Below are 17,601 nucleotides of genomic sequence, written 5' to 3' on the forward strand. Positions count from 1 at the left end.
AAGAGGAAGAGGATGAAACTTCTGGTCCTGAACCACCAATGTCACAGGACCCACATTTTCTCTCATCCTCCTCCTCTGAACCAAACCTCATAACACAAGGTGAATTGAATGACCTTGTCAGGGATTTGGAACTACTCAAGAATAAGGCAGAGCTGTTCGGCTCCAGACTACAGCAGTGGAATCTCGTGGCAGGTGATGTTAGGATTTCCATGTTCCGTGACCATCAAAAGGATCTTGTCCCATTCTTCTTCATGGAAGGTGATCTTGTAGCCTGCAACAACATCGATGGTGTGATGGCAGCCCTCAACATCGTTCACAATCCAGATGAAGTACTACTTTAAGAGGAGCCTTAAAGCTGTTTTACTGTATAATGGCAATGTTTTGCCATCAACTCCAGTTGGTCATGCAGTCCATATGAAGGAAACCTATGACAACTTTTGAGTTGCATAAACTATGACCAACATCAGTGGTAGCTTTGTGGCGATTTGAAGGTTGTTGCTCTCTTGCTTGGTCTATAGACTGGATACACAAAGTACTGCTGTTTTCTCTGCGAATGGGATAGTCGTGCAAGAGAGTCCCACTACATCAAGAAAGATTGGCCACTCCAACGGTCATTGGAGCCTGGAAGGAAAAGTGTTCAGCATCCACCACTTGTTGAATCAAGGAAGATTTTGTTACCACCCTTACACATCAAGCTGGGTCTGATGAAGACCTTTGTCAAGGCCATTGACAAAACACAAGCAGCTTTCAAGTACCTCCATGGAAAATTTCCAAGGTTAAGTGAAGCTAAGATAAAGGAAGGTGTCTTTGTTGGTCCTCAGATTCGTGAACTTCTTCAAGATGATGCATTTGACCATGCACTGTGTGGCAAGGAAAAGACGGCATGGAAAGCCTTCCAGTTAGTGGCAATAAATTTTCTCAGAAACAAGACAGACAACTACAGGTTGTTGGTGGAAAACCTCCTCAAGGCATACAAAAGCCTTGGTTGCAACATGTCACTAAAGATACATATTTTGCACACTCATCTAGATTTTTTTCCACCGAACTGCGGAGCAGTGAGCGACGAGCACGGCGAGCGATTTCACCAGGACATTGTAACAATGGAGAAACGCTATCAGGGCAAATGGAGCCCATCAATGCTTGCAGACTATTGCTGGACAGTGACAAGAGATGCTCCATTTAATGAATACAAGAGACAAGCCAAGAAGCGCCGAGTAGACACTGAATAGGACTAAGCTATGTACATAATAGTTTTTTGCCTTTTGTTTCATAATAAATTTTATTTATATAACCCTTTTGCTGATTTTTAAAGTGTTACATAAACAGGACAGGTGAAATATTATCATGTAAAGCAACCATAAACACATGAAAAGACCTAGGTTTACAATTTATGATTAAAACTCTACTATCTACACAATATACATAGACATAAAATGTAAAAACTTAAATATCTTAGAAACAGTAGCCAATCAGTTGTTTTAATTGTCATATTTGAATTCAGCACATCAAAATACATAATAAATAGCACATTTTATCTCTGAAGCAGACGACTTCTCAAAAATTGTAGACCAGTGTAACAGGGATAGATTTAAAACATGTTAACTAACAAGTTTTAGCATGTTTTAAAATACAATCCTGTCTACTCCAGGATTTTAATACATATTTGGTGGTCAAGGTGAGCCTAGAGTACAACTTGGTTAGCTAATATGTAATAAATATGTAATAAAATACAACTTGCTCTATCTCTTCGGCACAGATTTTGAAAAATGTTTACATTTCAGCTAACAGATTTTAAAATGTCCTACTGTGAGCAAGCCTTGAGTCTTTAATTGTCTTCCTACACATAAGTGCCTGTTATAACACTCCATTAGATCTGAAAGTACCCATTTTTTCCCCAAAGTCTGCCACCTATATAAAAGTAATATTTGTTCACTATCTTAACTGGTCAATGTTTAAGCAAGTTCATTTTTCATCTGGAAATGAATCCATTTTATATGGAACTTCCTGCCAAACTTGTATGAAATGTATTTTATTAAGTTTTAAACATGCAGGACATGCAACCATCAGAAGTTTGTCTTTATTTCAGTCTTGGATAACCTGGAAATGCTGACTTTGTAATACACCCAATATTTCCAGTACAGGGAGGGGGAAGGGGAAGGGGTAGGAATAGGATGAACAGCTATTTGTGAAATGGCAGGCAGGAGAAATAAAAAATTATGATTTTTAATAAAAAAGATGTAATTCCTGTTAGGAAAATTGCACAATGTAAAGTAAATAAATCCCTTTCAAAATGAAATCCATTTGCTTTGATTTCCTTGCAAAATAATCATTAACTTCTTTAGGTTAAATGAGCTAAATGGGCTAATCCATTCCTTAATCCTTAGAAACCGTTCTAAAGATACTAGAACGCTGAGAAGTATGCAACAGCAAAAGTTTATGACAAACCAAGTAGTGAAAACTGAAGAAAATGTGTAATCTGGATAAAAAAGTACACTAAAGGGTTAGTGACAGAGCTGGGGACCAAATTCATTCAGGCTCTGTGCTGAATTCTACTGCTGCATACTTGTGAGGGTCCCCTAGAGCAGAAAGGCTTGCAGAAATGGACGGCACCTACAAGTTCCTTTCCGCCCAAAAGGCAGCAGGGCTGACTTGGGAAGGGCACAGTGTTAGGGAGGGTGGGGGTTTTGACAGGGTGGCAGGTCTCAGATTTTTCCCTGACTCCCAAAAACCTCTAAGCAACCCTGCATAAGACTATCTGGTTCTAATAAGATACCTGACCTGCAAATTACCTGGAAAAATAGGGGTCAGTTGTTTCTATCTCTAATCAGTTTCCCAGCCAGCACTACATCAGAGTTGCCATTAGACAACCCCAGCAATAAGTTGTAAATTGTTTCTCACAAAATATGCCTGTTATTTTCTTGTTCTAATTATTGACTATTCTGTGCTTATTGCACGATCACAAAGCAAGGAATCGATAATGGTATAACAGTGTGATATGGCAAATTATTGTACTATTCTGTTCAGGAGAATAAAAGCATTTTACATTTCTCTCTCTCTCTCTCTCTCTTGCTGTATATATATTGGTCAAATTCACAAAGAAACTTAGCCATGGTGACCCTGAGCCTGGCCTATCTGTTAAGTGCCTAGAAAATCACTGGAATTCATAGACACCAACTTTTCCTGGCGCCGGTGGGTACTTGCCCCTGGCCCTGGCCACTCCCACCCCAGCCCCATTCCAACCCCTTCCCCAAAGTCCCCACCCCAACTCTGCCCCCTCCCTGCCCCTATTGGACTCCTTCCCCAAATCCCTGTCCTGGCCTCTTCCCGGAGTGTGCCACGTTCCCCCTCCTCCCTGCTCCCTCCCAGGGCTTGCTGCCACGAAACAGCTGTTTCATGGCAGCAAGCCCTGGGAGAGAGGGCAAGAAGTGGGGACACGGCATGCTCAGGGGAGGAGGTGGAGGTGAGCTGGGGTAGAGTGGGGAGCTGCCAATTTTTCCCCATGCGTGCTCCAGCCCCGGAGAACCCACAGAGTTGGCGCCTATGCTGGAATTTACAAAGCCTGAGGTTGTTGCCTTGGCTCCTAATACAATGAATGGGTTTTACAAAAGCCAATATACTAAGCAACTCCTTACTAACCCAACCAATGAGAGATGCCAGACCAAGAAATGTGTGAACATAAGAACATAAAAATGGCCATACTGGGTGTGACGTTCCCCTCTGGTGTTATCCAGACCAGTGATCTGCTAGGTCACTCCAATCCTTGACTCTGGGCGCCAGCCTTACCCTGCATTGCTGTGAGAACCCCAACTCCTGGGCTGTTCACGCACAGCCTCTGGCATGTAAGCTGCTCCTTGGATTGTGCAACCAAATGACACTAGCCAATACCTCCAGTCCCAGACACAACCCTAGAAACCTCTGTCTTGCAGTGTCCAGTTATGCCCGCTGAACATTGCAAGCTTCTATGAGTTTGTCAATTTAACAAAGAAATTGATATGTATCGGGCTTGTTATACCAAGGGAAGCCTCTGACATGCTTCAAACCAAACACACTGCTTCAGGTAGAATAAACAAACAGATTTATTAACTACAAAGATAGATTTTAAGTGATTATATGTCAAAGCATAACAAGTCAGAATGGTTACCAAAAGAAAAGAAAATACAAGCAAGCAGTCTAAACTCTCAACCCTATTAGACTGGGCAGCAACTAGATTAAGCAGTTTTCTCACCCCATTGGATATTGCAGTCTTTAACATACAGGTTTGTTCCTTAAACCTGGGCCAATCTCCTCTGTTGGAGTCTTGTCTTCTTCTCAGTGTCTTGGTTGCTTGCAGCATAGGTTGGGGCAGGAGAAGGGCCTAGCATGTGTCCACTCTGTCTGTTTTATACCCTCAGTCCATGTGCTTGAGGAACACAAGTCCAGGCATGTCTGTGGGGCATTGCTGAGTCTCTCCAAGCAAGGTTGAGCAAGTCCCCTGGTGTGGCCTCATGCAGGTGGGCTGGACAATGGCTGTTGATGGGTTGATTGAAACCCTGCCTGGGCATTGGTTGCTTTCCTTGCTGTTGTCTCTGGGGAGCTAATATCTGGCTGATTCCCCCAACTTACAGCACGTTTTAGTGACAACCATATTACACAATTCTCATAACTTCATATGCATTAAAGATATACATATATGGATAGAGAAATGACTTTCAGCAGATCATAATCTTTCCCCTGATACCTTACAAGGCATGCTTTATATGTAAGATCAGGATTATATGAAAATGAGGAATATGGGGGTTACAGCACACTCCTCCAAGGTATAGAATCTCACATGGGGTCAGACCAAAGGTCCATCTAGCCCAGTATCCTGTCTTCCAACAGTGGCCAGTGCCAGATGCTTCAGAGGGAATGACCAGAACACATAATCATCAACTGATCCATCCCCTGTCACACATCCCCGGCTTCTGGCAAACAGAAGCTAGGGACACCATCCCTGCCCATCCTGGCTAATAGCCATTGATGGACCTATCCTCCATGACCTGTCTTCTAAGACCCACCCTTCTCTCAGAGATAGGTTACTGGAAGTCACCTCCCTCTCCTTGGGATTCTCAGCTGCAAATCATCTGTTCTGCCTTTTCGAACCAAGCAACTTGTCAAAGCTTGAGGATCAGGGGGTGTTCCAGTTGGGAGTTGATAGAAATTGGTGGTAGTCAGATATTTCTTTCATGCAATTTTGTTTATTTACAAAGAATATACAAAGTCCTGTTTCTCTGGACTCAGGAGGAATCAAATAGCAGGAAACAGCTTCTTTTGCTCACTCTGTTCAGCCTGTTCCTCAAGTTTCTTCCAGGGTCAACCACACATTTTTAGGTGTGCCTTCAGGCTGCCTCTTTCACTCTGTTCTTGTCTGGCCTCAGTTTCTGTGAGATCTCTTTTCCACTAGGTTGCAGAGTCATTGCCATGCTTGCTTGCTCGCTCTCTCTGGCCCAATGATTCTTTCATTATTTAGTCATAGTAGAACAGTTTCAGCAGGAGAAATTGCAGGAGCTCCATATCAGACTATCCCATAGCCCAGACTATCCCATATTCTCACCTGAGAAATGACAGCTCCCTGTTTAAATCCCTTCTTCCCCTCAGGTGGAGGGAAGACTTAAATGAGGAGTTTCCCACATCCCAGGAGAGTACCTAACTAAAAGTTATGAAGGAAGTCCTTCTTCCACTCCCTCCTCACGCATACTTACAAGATTTGGATCCACAGGCAAGTTCAATAGAGGAACACATCTTCCTCTAGTTCATGAATCACTCTGGGGCTTAGCAATTTGGATGCCTTGCAAGGGGCTGCCATGTGCATACTCAGAGGTAAAAACATAGGTTCCTGGAGAACTTTTACTGCAAACATTTAGATGCCAAGTGACTTTAGGCACCTACAGTGTTCAGCAGCAGCTGAGTGAGTGTTTTGTGATTCGCAGTGCGGCCTGAATCTGGGATTTAGCTGCCTAAAGTGACATTCACCTAAGTCCTTTTGTGAATCTAGCGTGTGGGGGGGGGGGGGGGGCGGGGGGGGTGAGGCAGGAAATTTTTGGCTAAGCATATCAGCAAACACCTATACTTACAAAAAGCACCCTGGTACGGTTAGCCTCTGAAATACTTAAAGTTGGAGGGGTATTCAAAGGCTTGATTCTGAATAGTGCTACCATTTCTTACAAACATTGGTGCAAGTCAGTAGTAACCACAGGTAAGTTAATGGAATTACATAGGTGGAAAGTCAATTGTAAGTGAGATCACAGTGAGTAGTGATTTTGCATTGCCCAATCTTTGAGTGCACAAATCGAGACACCTTAAAGGGGTCTAATTTTCAGAAAATAATGAACACCCACCCTTTGAAATCCTGGCTCCTTTATGGTGCCTCGAAGTTGAGCACCCAAAAATGGAGGCATTCAGAATCACCGGCCAAAATATTCAAAGGTGTCTGAATTGCTTAACAACAACTATGAAGAAGGCATGAACTCTTTCTGAGAGAAGGCTACTGGGGTATGGAGGAAATGGCTCTTAGGAGTGTAGGGATGAAAATGCAGTTGGGAGGAGGGGAGGATTCCTTCAGGACAGGAAATGATAAGAGGAGGAGAGTGAGGCAACTAGGAGGAGCTGAGAGCTGGTCAACTATGTGTAATCAAGGATTGCAACTTCAGCTGTTTTATTATTTAGTGTATTCCTGACACATGATTAGAATATTGCATGCTGGTAAAGACATTAATGTCCACACAGATCAGAAAATATCTACTGTAGCATATTAAAGTGTCATCTGAAAGATCATTCTGCAATAATCTTCCTGGAACTGAATATGTCTAGCTTGGAAGAGTGAAGGGCTGAGTCAAAACTGTTAGTATTTGTACCTCGGTTTCAGGGAGGGTACATACTCCAAAACTGAAGCATAGACCACCACACCCTTGCATTTTTCAAGAATTTAGATCTTGGTAAATCTTCTTAGACATGGTAGAATAACAAAATAAAAAATAATCATCAGTAGTTAAAAATGTCAACTCATTGGTAAAGAATTGGCAATATATTAAGTTATAGGGGAATGAGATAAACTGAAAAGATTTGTTGGTGCTAACTGCCTTCTAAGACTTTTTTGGAATCACTAGAAAGGAGAAAATAGCTTTATGGTTAAAAAGTTGTAGACAGAATTAGGGACAGAAAAGGCCCAAAAGGGTTAGCCATAGAATATTGAGTGCTACTGTGGGTCGGGGTTTCATAACACAAAGATCCCAACCCCTGCTACTATCACCAGCATCTGCAACAGCAGATATCAGTGGCAGAATTACATCTTATTCTTCCTGTGTAGGGTGAAATGCTTTATAACTTCCATTGTAGAGTTTTAAAATTATTATTCTTTGGATGCCTGCAATTGATGGAAATGAAGAATATTTATATTTGTACACATAAAAGATGGAAAATATGAACCTGTGAAACAAATTCTGCAATCCATTTCTCTCTTAATGTCAAACAGAAAATTTGTAACATCTACCTTACAAACCAGTATTCCATATTTCTCAGTTCTGATAGGAAATTAGCAATTCTGCTTAAACAGCAACTTTTCTCCTCCCACTCATCTTGGTGCATACAATAGCACCAACAAAACCAATTTCCACAGACAAATTGAATGGATTGATATGTATTGACAAAGGACTGTTCATTCTTTTTAAAAGAAAAGTTGATATACAGCCAATTGCTATTGTTTGTACTTATCAAAACAAGAATTGACAAAAAATTATAGAAATAAGCTTTGCATAGCAATAACTGAAACTTAAAGAGGCTGCTAGGTATGGACATTTTATATTTTGGGGGTGAAGAAGAATGCACATGTAAGACATGAATGCATTTATTCAAAACCAGGGACGGGGCTGGCATCACAGGCACCAGAAAATTGCAAATTGCAATTGGTTTGGGGTCTTTTATAATGTTTCCAGTGTTTCTGTACAATCTAAGCCTTTGTGCTCTGATGCAGCAAAGTACTACTCACATGTGCTTCAGTTTCACTGACTCATTATTGGTGTGCTTACGTTTTTGCTGATTTGGGATCTTAATAAGGCGTTTCCAGCCACTGCCAGGTTAGCTTTCACAATGCAGCTGATCCAGCTATTGTTTTGTTAACCCAGCTTTGCAAAATACTACAAAGGGCCAGATATCGTTTGCATGGGTTTAATTACATAATCATTTCATTGCTTTTAATGGGTTTACACTATAGATGAATTTGGCTGCCAGTCCTTTTGACTGACAAGAGCAGTGGAAGATCAAGTCCACATTAAAGCTTGTGCCGTTTATTTTGCTGTCTTATTTAGGGATTCCCCTGATCTTATTTTGCTGAGCTGAATTTTGTCTGTTTGTACCGGCTTTTGACACTGCAAGAGAAACCAGGTTGATTTGGTTAGGTAACTGTCAGCAAATATCAATGTGACCATCACATTGTGCTAGAAAACTGTTGAGTTATTCTCCCCAAAATAAAGTAAATGTGCTGCAACTTTACATTGGTATGATTTTAAAGCTCACATATTGTTTAGAAATCCCTGCTTAACTATCCACAGCGGTGCACTATGCCAACATTTGGGGCCCATGGACACAATCCTTTTTGGGGACACTTCAAATGGGAGGGGTAATTTCAGTACTTTATTTAAAAACAAAATCAAGAAAGCACCCAGCCTTTTTTTATTCCAGATATAACATCCACAATATAAACAGGATTAGGTGGAGCTGGTACTAGCATTTCCTTGTCCCTTTGTCCCTTCAACAGCCAGTTAGAAACCAGCCTTTGGGAACTGCAAATCCTGTGAACACAGTTCTTGTCATTTTTAAGGAGGATCCCCAACCAATCCAACTCTGCAGTAGAGTTGCATGTACTTCCACTGATAGTGCTAGGGTTATTGCAAGTCTTCTCTTATCTACAAACAGCTGTGTGCAGCAAAGCCAGCTCTTCCTCTAATTGGCCAAAGAGTCTCCTGCCAAAAAAAAAAAAAAAGGCAGTTCAATGGCAGAACCTTCTCAAAGGGGCAGATCAGAGGAAGGGAGTACCTAGTTCTTTTATCTTTCATGGTGGGGAGAGAGAGGAAGGATGAATCCCATTGTTGGGACAGGAAGAAAGGAGGCAGTATAGGGATGCATGGTGGGGGTGGGGGGTCAGAGGGAGGCAATTGAAGATGGTGGACCTCAAGCCAGAAGATTTAAGTTATGGCCCTCAAGCAGGAAGGGAAGAGAGAGAAATGGACCATGGAGAGATATCATAGAGGGAAGAAGTGTGGAGCAAAGAATAAGCAAAGGAAGAAAAAGGGAAGAGGCATCATAACATTTGAGAAAGGCTACTGACAAAGGGAATGATAAAAGGAGTGAAGCAAGAAGAGACTGCTTTTCCATGAAAGAAAAGAATACGCATAAGAAGAGTGGAGAAAATAATAAAAACAAAAAAAAATGGGAGACGGTAATGTGACAAGAAAGAAATAGTATGAAGATGACTATGCTTAATTGCAGATGGAAGGAGAGACGAAGAAAGGGATAAGGAAATAGAAGAGTAGAAGCAAGAATAATGCACACAATTTAATGTAATTTATTTTATGTATTCATCTTTGTTGTTATATTTCTCTGGCAGACAATTTAGATCTCCATAAGCAAATGGGATAGTTAGATAATTTGAGCACTAAACTGTTATATTAATATTTCTGACCTCTCTAAATTCTATATTAAATTAATGGAAGAAAAGTACACCGGAATGCATTAAAACCCTTTGGCAGATGGGGCCTAGCAACTCACATAGCCATGGATTATTTGGAGAATTGACCATTGGAAAAGTTTCCAGAAGTGTTAGTGTGACAGATGGCTTTCCATGGAGCCAGGATTTATAATTTGGTATTACATTTATGAAATTTCATGGGATCGCTATGGGTGAAATTCATCCTTAGGCAGGGGGCCAGCCTCAGATCTCTGCACCACTCTATCTGAGCACTCAACAAAGGGCTAAATTTCATCCTGTTTAGATAAATTCACATCTTAGCACAGCATCTCACAAAGAGTGGGGAAATCCCTAGTAAGCTGTGAAGGGGCCATAAAAGCCCCCAGGGGAATTCTCCCAGCCAGAACCGGCTCCAGCATTTCTGCTGCCCCAAGCAGAAAAAAAAAAAAAAAAAAAAGCCGCAATCGGCAGCAGCAGTTCAGCGGCAGGTCCTTTGCTTCTAGAGGGAGTGAGGGACCTGCCGCCCCCGAATTGCCGCAGGTGCCGCCCCTCTCCCTTGGCCGCCCCAAGCACCTGCTTGTTAAGCTGGTGCCTGGAGCCGGCCCTGCTCCCAGCATAGGTGCAACAGCAGACATATATACTGGTTATATGCTGCCACCTCCTGCAGTGCCCAGCATCAGAGTGTGCTGAGAATGGAGCTGGTGACAGAAGGGGACAGGGAAGGGAAGGGTGCACCAGAAATTTTGGGAAGAGGCAAATTTTGGGCTGTAAGCAACCACGTGGAGACAATCTAGAACTCAGTGGTGCCAAGATCATAAAAAGGGATTTGTATGGGTCTGTGGCCCCTGCCATAAGAAGCTCTACTTTCAGTTGATAAGGGTCCATTCTGGTATAAGATGGAATCTGCTGCCCGTATGGATGCCTAGGTATGCTGACCTTCTGCTACAATTGGAAACTATTCTTGGACACCCAAGGAGCTGGACACCACTTCTACACCAGATCATGATAGTGGTGGTGTAAAAATTCTCTCCTTTTTGAGTCAAATAAATTTGGGGGCTTGTAAAAAATCAGTTTAGTAGCCCAACCAAAACTCCTAAACCACTCAGCACTGGGAAGGGTATAAGTATTTGGGGGGTGGTAAATCTTCAGTGTCTTTTTTCACACACATCCACCACACACAAATTTAAAACACACTCCTGGTTGGGCACTAGTTACCATAATTATAAAAAGAAACAATAAATATTCCAAAAAATTGATGCCTCACCAGAACACTACAGGTAGAGCTGACTGTAGCCACCTTTATCAGGGGTACTAAAAATTCAAAATGCATACTCAATTATAGTCGTACCGTGGATATTGCTGCTTTCTCCAAAAAGTATAAATCCTTCTAAAAATAAAGCAAAAATTATTTTCCAGCCCATCTGGTAATGAAGATACACTTGACAATGTAAACTAATTCACCATTGTTTTGTGCTGTATGCATCCTAACAGAACACTAGCAAGTGAGGAATGAAATTTCATCATTTGCTTTAATGGGGGATTAACTTTAACAATTGATTATCACCAGGTATAGTGACTTTCTACGCTTAAGGAAACACACACAAAAACAGAGAGTCGAGTTTGCAAACTAGAATGAAGCATAAGCCAAAAGAAGGTGTGCATTCAGGAGCATTGATGCATCCTTTATAAAAATAAATAAATTAATGAATAGAGATATCTTGTCTCCTAGAACTGGAAGGGACCTTGAAAGGTCATCAAGTCCAGCCCCCTGCCTTCACTAGCAGGACCAACTACTGATTTTGCACCAGATCCCTAAATGGTCCCCTCAAGGATTAAACTCACAATCCTGGGTTTAGCAGGCCAATGCCCAAACCACTGAGCTATCCCTCCCCTTTACTTATGTGTTCATGAGAGAGACAGACATAGGCTATTACCATATTAAAAAGCACAATTTGGGGAACTGTTGGAGACCTCCTGGACTCCAACAATGTCATTTTTAATACAATTATTTTTAAACCCACTAAGTTTAATATGTATTACTAAAGAAATTTCCAGTGAGTATTTTGCTTCAAACTCTCTACAAACAAGAGGAATGAAAGTTTAACAAGGACTTTTGTACATTATTCAAGTGTTTCTACAGAACACATTTTCATTATTTAACTTATTGAAATTCCATTTGAAATTACATCTTTGTCATTGTGCACACAGGGCATTAATTACTGCCATAGTGGACTTGTTATCAAGTTCGCCATGACTTTCTCTTCATTGATTTAAGATGGCTTTATTTTCTTTGATCACTTATTTCAGTGTAACTTACCTTGCCTTTCCTGGGTTGGCAATTGTCAACTGCTAACAAAGCACAATTTAAATGTTTTATGAAAGAAACTATATCCCTCCTTTGGAGAATAATTCAGACTTTCTGTATGAAAATATTTAAACTGTGTTCCAAATACAGGTATTTCAATAGCCATTTTCTGTTGTCTATAATTCAACTATTTTAAGTATCAGAGGGGTAGCCGTGTTAGTCTGAATCTGTAAAAAGCAACAGAGGGTCCTGTGGCACCTTTGAGACTAACAGAAGTACTGGGAGCATAAGCTTTCGTGGGTAAGAACCTCACTTCTTCAGATGCAAGAAGTGAGGTTCTTACCCACGAAAGCTTATGCTCCCAGTACTTCTGTTAGTCTCAAAGGTGCCACAGGACCCTCTGTTGCTTTCAACTATTTTAGTTAAACCCTATTACTTCTCAAAGATCACCACTAAATGTTTACATTTTAAGGATAAATGTATGGAAACAAGGGAAAAACAAATATGAATTTGATTTATTGCTGTTATTGTTGAACATAGATTCTGCAGCAATTTTCTTCCCATTTTCTTTCGATTAGCCTTCCACTGTGATGATAAACTACAAAGAGAGAAGTGAAAATACTTACTCCTAAAAGGAATGGTAGAGTAAAAAGTTCTCTCAAATGAAAGACTTTAGCCACACAATCAACTATATTTAAGATAAATTTACACAGACATAAAATGGTCATTCTTTATATTAAAGATATGTGTATTTAAAAATAATTGATAAAGGGTTAATAAATGATTGTGTAATGATCTAAGCATGTTACAGATATGTATAGTATGCGTTATAGATGGTTATCAGGACATCAGAAGAAGTTGTTATACATAGGTAAAGCAACCTATTAACAGTTGGACTTTATAACACTTGATTACAATTGGTTTACTATTTATTAAACTATCTATTAATAATTTAACACTTTAATAATAATTTATAAATGTAACATTTAATATAAAGTGTGACCCATAAGATATTCTGCTTTTCCAGAAAATGTGTCTGTTTGGTGACCTTTTTAAAGAGCCTTTGCTAATAAGGTTGAGAATTAAGACATCATCCAAAGCAGTAGAGCACAGAGGTTCTTTAGCTGAGCCTTTTGGAAAAATGTTCGTGGTATCATGTTATTTCCAAAAGAACCAAGGTTTTCTGTTGCAGAATAAATAACATTTTTATACAACCTGCCTCAATGATTAATGAATTGTTCTGAATTATTTCTGTCCTGCACAGTTTCATGTAATTAAGAAGCTTAATGTGGAAATTACTTAGGCTTTAGAGAAATGTAATGTTTTTCCATGACTTAATAAATGAGAACTTTTAAGATTCATTGCAAGCATTTTAATCTCTATAGTTCCTGGGTTATCTTCTGGCCCCACTGCAGTCAATGGCAGTACTCACATGGACTTCAACAGCAGCAGGATTTCACCCCTTAAGTTTTGCAAATGCTAACCTATTACTGAAACTGCATTTGATTCTCTAGAGGGGGGGAAATTCAAGCTTTCCATATTCTGCATATATGTGAGGTTTTAGCCACTTTTGGTAGGAGAGTCTACTCTGGTTAGAGTATAAAGATAAAATCAGGGGAAAAAACACATTAAAGAGCTTTATTTTCCCACAGTCACGTTTTCTCCAAGAGAGTTGAGATTATAAATAATCAAAATATCTCTCTGGAACAATTTACCACTCAGACATCATCATCATCTTTATCATGGTGGAAAGAGAGGTAAAGGTCCAGCGCATTCTTCCATGAAGAGCTATGTGAGTGAGAGGTGAAAGTATGGAGCTTTCCCCTGAACACCCTGCAAGCCTGTTTGTTCAGCAGGGAATGCTGCCAATCTATCTACAAAGTCTACTGTTGCCTCCAGAGAGATGTCTCCTTACAACAAAAATATGGCACAAGAAAGAGGGAGTTATCAGGATGAAAGTTTCAGCTTCTATTTGTTAAGTGCCAATTCTATGATCAGCAGTTTGAAAGATGCAGATATCAACCTGATCCTTGCCTTGAATATTTTACAAACAACAAATCAGACATAAAAGGCAAGATAATTATATATATATTAGCTTTGTTTCCCTAGATTGCAGATGTATCTGGATAGCCCCATAACAGACTACTTATTTTTAGTTTTAAAACTTAGAAAAGATTTGGCCATTCTGGGGAGAGTGATCTCTGTGTCTTAGAATTACCAAACTGGCATTATACCTAGCAAATTTGACCAAAATTCTAACAAAACAAAAAGTGAGAGAATGAAAGTCTTCTAAAAGGAATATCTCGGCCTCCTTCTTTCCACGGCTGTCCCTACTCCTCCACACCAAACACACATTACCACAAATGATGAGAATTCAAGATACAGAAGTAAATTTGACTTGAATGTTCACATACGTTTATTGTGTATCCAGCTGCTCTACTTGCAGAGCAAATTTCATAAACAAATGACCTAGCAGAAACCAATTTCTAAACTGGTCAATTTGGCATAGAAGTCCTTATTTCACATTACATTTTTATATGTTTGAAACTATATATAGAGCTCAGTGGTTCAATCCTTATTTACACTGTGAGCATTTTAAGTCCATACTGTGAAGTAAACAAATGCAAATACAGACAGATTTGCATAACTTTGAGTTGTCTGTGATTTGTTTTTTATTAATTAAAGTACAAGATTACTTCCTATATTAACATAATAGTGATAAATTACAGACATTGTAGATTTATGGATCATAATATGCTTCTGCATTCTGCTACTCACTAAAGACAGTCTGAAATATCAGTTTCCTTCATCAGGGCCCCCTGCCAATGTGCATTATTTTCAGCAACACTTTGTCTTTGACCCTGATAAAAACACATAGATAAAACACTTGATTGTAGAAAAAATCTGCAAGAATATTTACCTTTATTCAGAAGAATATTTTTGCTATACTTTCATGAAATGTCTTTCTTTTCTCTAGTAGCTCAGGGATAACAGGTAATAAAATGTTGCAAGTGCTTATTTCTTGTCTCTTGGTCTTTCCTATCTAAGTCTGACCTTTTCTAAATCTCTCTCTCTCTCTCTCTATCTCTCTCTCTCTCTATATATATATACATACACACACACACACACACACACTCCTCCTCCACTCTATCTCCTATAGATACTCCCTTTCTCAGTCTCCTTTTTCTATCTGTCTCCTACATACATATTCTCTGGTTCCCCTTCCTTTCCTTCTCCCTATGCCTACATACATAGGAAGAGTGGCTGCAGCATATTAATCAAGCATGTCCTTTAGTCTGAACACGCCTATCAAGGCAATAGTGCTGATGTCAGAATGCCCCAATAACACCTACGGGGGAGAAACTGCTCTCTCAAATGAACTCACACAGAAAAATGATAAAAGACAGAAACCTATATCATCTGTGGGTGAACACTTTTAACAAAACGAAATTCACTCAATATTTGACAAGTTTCAGAGTAACAGCCGTGTTAGTCTGTATCCGCAAAAAGAAGAACAGGAGTACTTGTGGCACCTTAGAGACTAACAAATTTATTAGAGCATAAGCTTTCGTGGACTACAGCCCACTTCTTCGGATGCATATAGAATGGAACATATAATGAGGAGATATATATACACACATACAGAGAGCATAAACAGGTGGGAGTTGTCTTACCAACTCTGAGAGGCCAATTAATTAAAAAAAAAAAAAAAAAAAAAAAAAAACTTTTGAAGTGATAATCAAGCTAGCCGAGTACAGACAGTGTGATAAGAAGTGTGAGAGTACTTACAAGGGGAGATAGTCAACGTTTGTAATGGCTCAGCCATTCCCAGTCCTTATTCAAACCGGAGTTGATTGTGTCTAGTTTGCATATCAATTCTAGCTCTGTAGTCTCTCTTTGGAGTCTGTTTTTGAAGTTTTTCTGTTGTAATATAGCCACCCGCAGGTCTGTCACTGAATGACCAGACAGGTTAAAATGTTCTCCCACTGGTTTTTGAGTATTTTGATTCCTGATGTCAGATTTGTGTCCATTAATTCTTTTGCGTAGAGACTGTCCGGTTTGGCCAATGTACATGGCAGAGGGGCATTGCTGGCACATGATGGCATAGATCACATTGGTAGATGTGCAGGTGAACGAGCCCCTGATGGTATGGCTGATGTGATTAGGTCCTATGATGATGTCACTTGAATAGATATGTGGACAGAGTTGGCATCGGGGTTTGTTACAAGGATAGGTTCCTGGGTTAGTGGTTTTGTTCAGTGATGTGTGGTTGCTGGTGAGTATTTGCTTTAGGTTGGGGGGTTGTCTGTAAGCGAGGACAGGTCTGTCTCCCAAGATCTGTGAGAGTAAAGGATCATCTTTCAGGATAGGTTGTAGATCTCTGATGATGCGCTGGAGAGGTTTTAGTTGGGGGCTGAAGGTGACAGCTAGTGGTGTTCTGTTATTTTCTTTGTTGGGCCTGTCTTGTAGGAGGTGACTTCTGGGTACTCGTCTGGCTCTGTCAATCTGTTTTTTCACTTCAGCAGGTGGGTATTGTAGTTTTAAGAATGCTTGATAGAGATCTTGTAGGTGCTTGTCTCTATCCGAGGGATTGGAGCAAATGCGGTTATATCTTAGAGCTTGGCTGTAGACAATGGATCGTGTGGTGTGTCCTGGATGGAAGCTGGAGGCATGTAGGTAAGTGTAGCGGTCAGTAGGTTTCCGGTATAGGGTGGTATTGATGTGACCATCGCTTATTAGCACAGTAGTGTCCAGGAAATGGACCGCTTGTGTGGATTGATCTAGGCTGAGGTTGATGGTGGGATGGAAATTATTGAAATCATGGTGAAATTCCTCAAGGGCTTCTTTTCCATGGGTCCAGATGATGAAGATGTCATCAATGTAGCGCAAGTAGAGTAGGGGCGTTAGGGGACGAGAGCTAAGGAAGCGTTGTTCTAAGTCAGCCATAAAAATGTTGGCATATTGTGGGGCCATGCGGGTACCCATAGCAGTGCCGCTGACTTGAAGGTATATATTGTCCCCAAATGTGAAATAGTTGTGGGTGAGGACAAAATCACAAAGTTCAGCCACCAGGTTAGCTGTGACATTATCAGGGATACTGTTCCTGATAGCTTGTAGTCCATCTTTGTGTGGAATATTGGTGTAGAGGGCTTCTACGTCCATAGTGGCCAGGATGGTGTTTTCTGGAAGATCACCGATGGATTGTAGTTTCCTCAGGAAGTCAGTGGTGTCTCAAAGATAGCTGGGAGTGCTGGTAGCGTAGGGTCTTAGGACAGAGTCTACATAACCAGACAAGCCTGATGTTAGGGTGCCAATGCCTGAGATGATGGGGCGTCCAGGATATCCAGGTTTATGGATCTTGGGTAGCAAATAGAATACCCCTGGTCGGGGTTCTAGGCATGTGTCTGTACGGATTTGTTCCTGTGCTTTGTCAGGGAGTTTTTTTAGCAGATGGTGTAGTTTCTTTAGGTAATCCTCAGTGGGATCAGAGGATAATGGCCTGTAGAATGTGGTGTTAGAGAGCTGTCTAGCAGCCTCCTGGTCATATTCCAATTTATTCATGATGACGACAGCACCTCCTTTGTCAGCCTTTTTG

This window comes from Malaclemys terrapin, chromosome 1, assembly GCF_027887155.1.
Source record: "Malaclemys terrapin pileata isolate rMalTer1 chromosome 1, rMalTer1.hap1, whole genome shotgun sequence".
NCBI lineage: Eukaryota > Metazoa > Chordata > Testudines > Emydidae > Malaclemys > Malaclemys terrapin.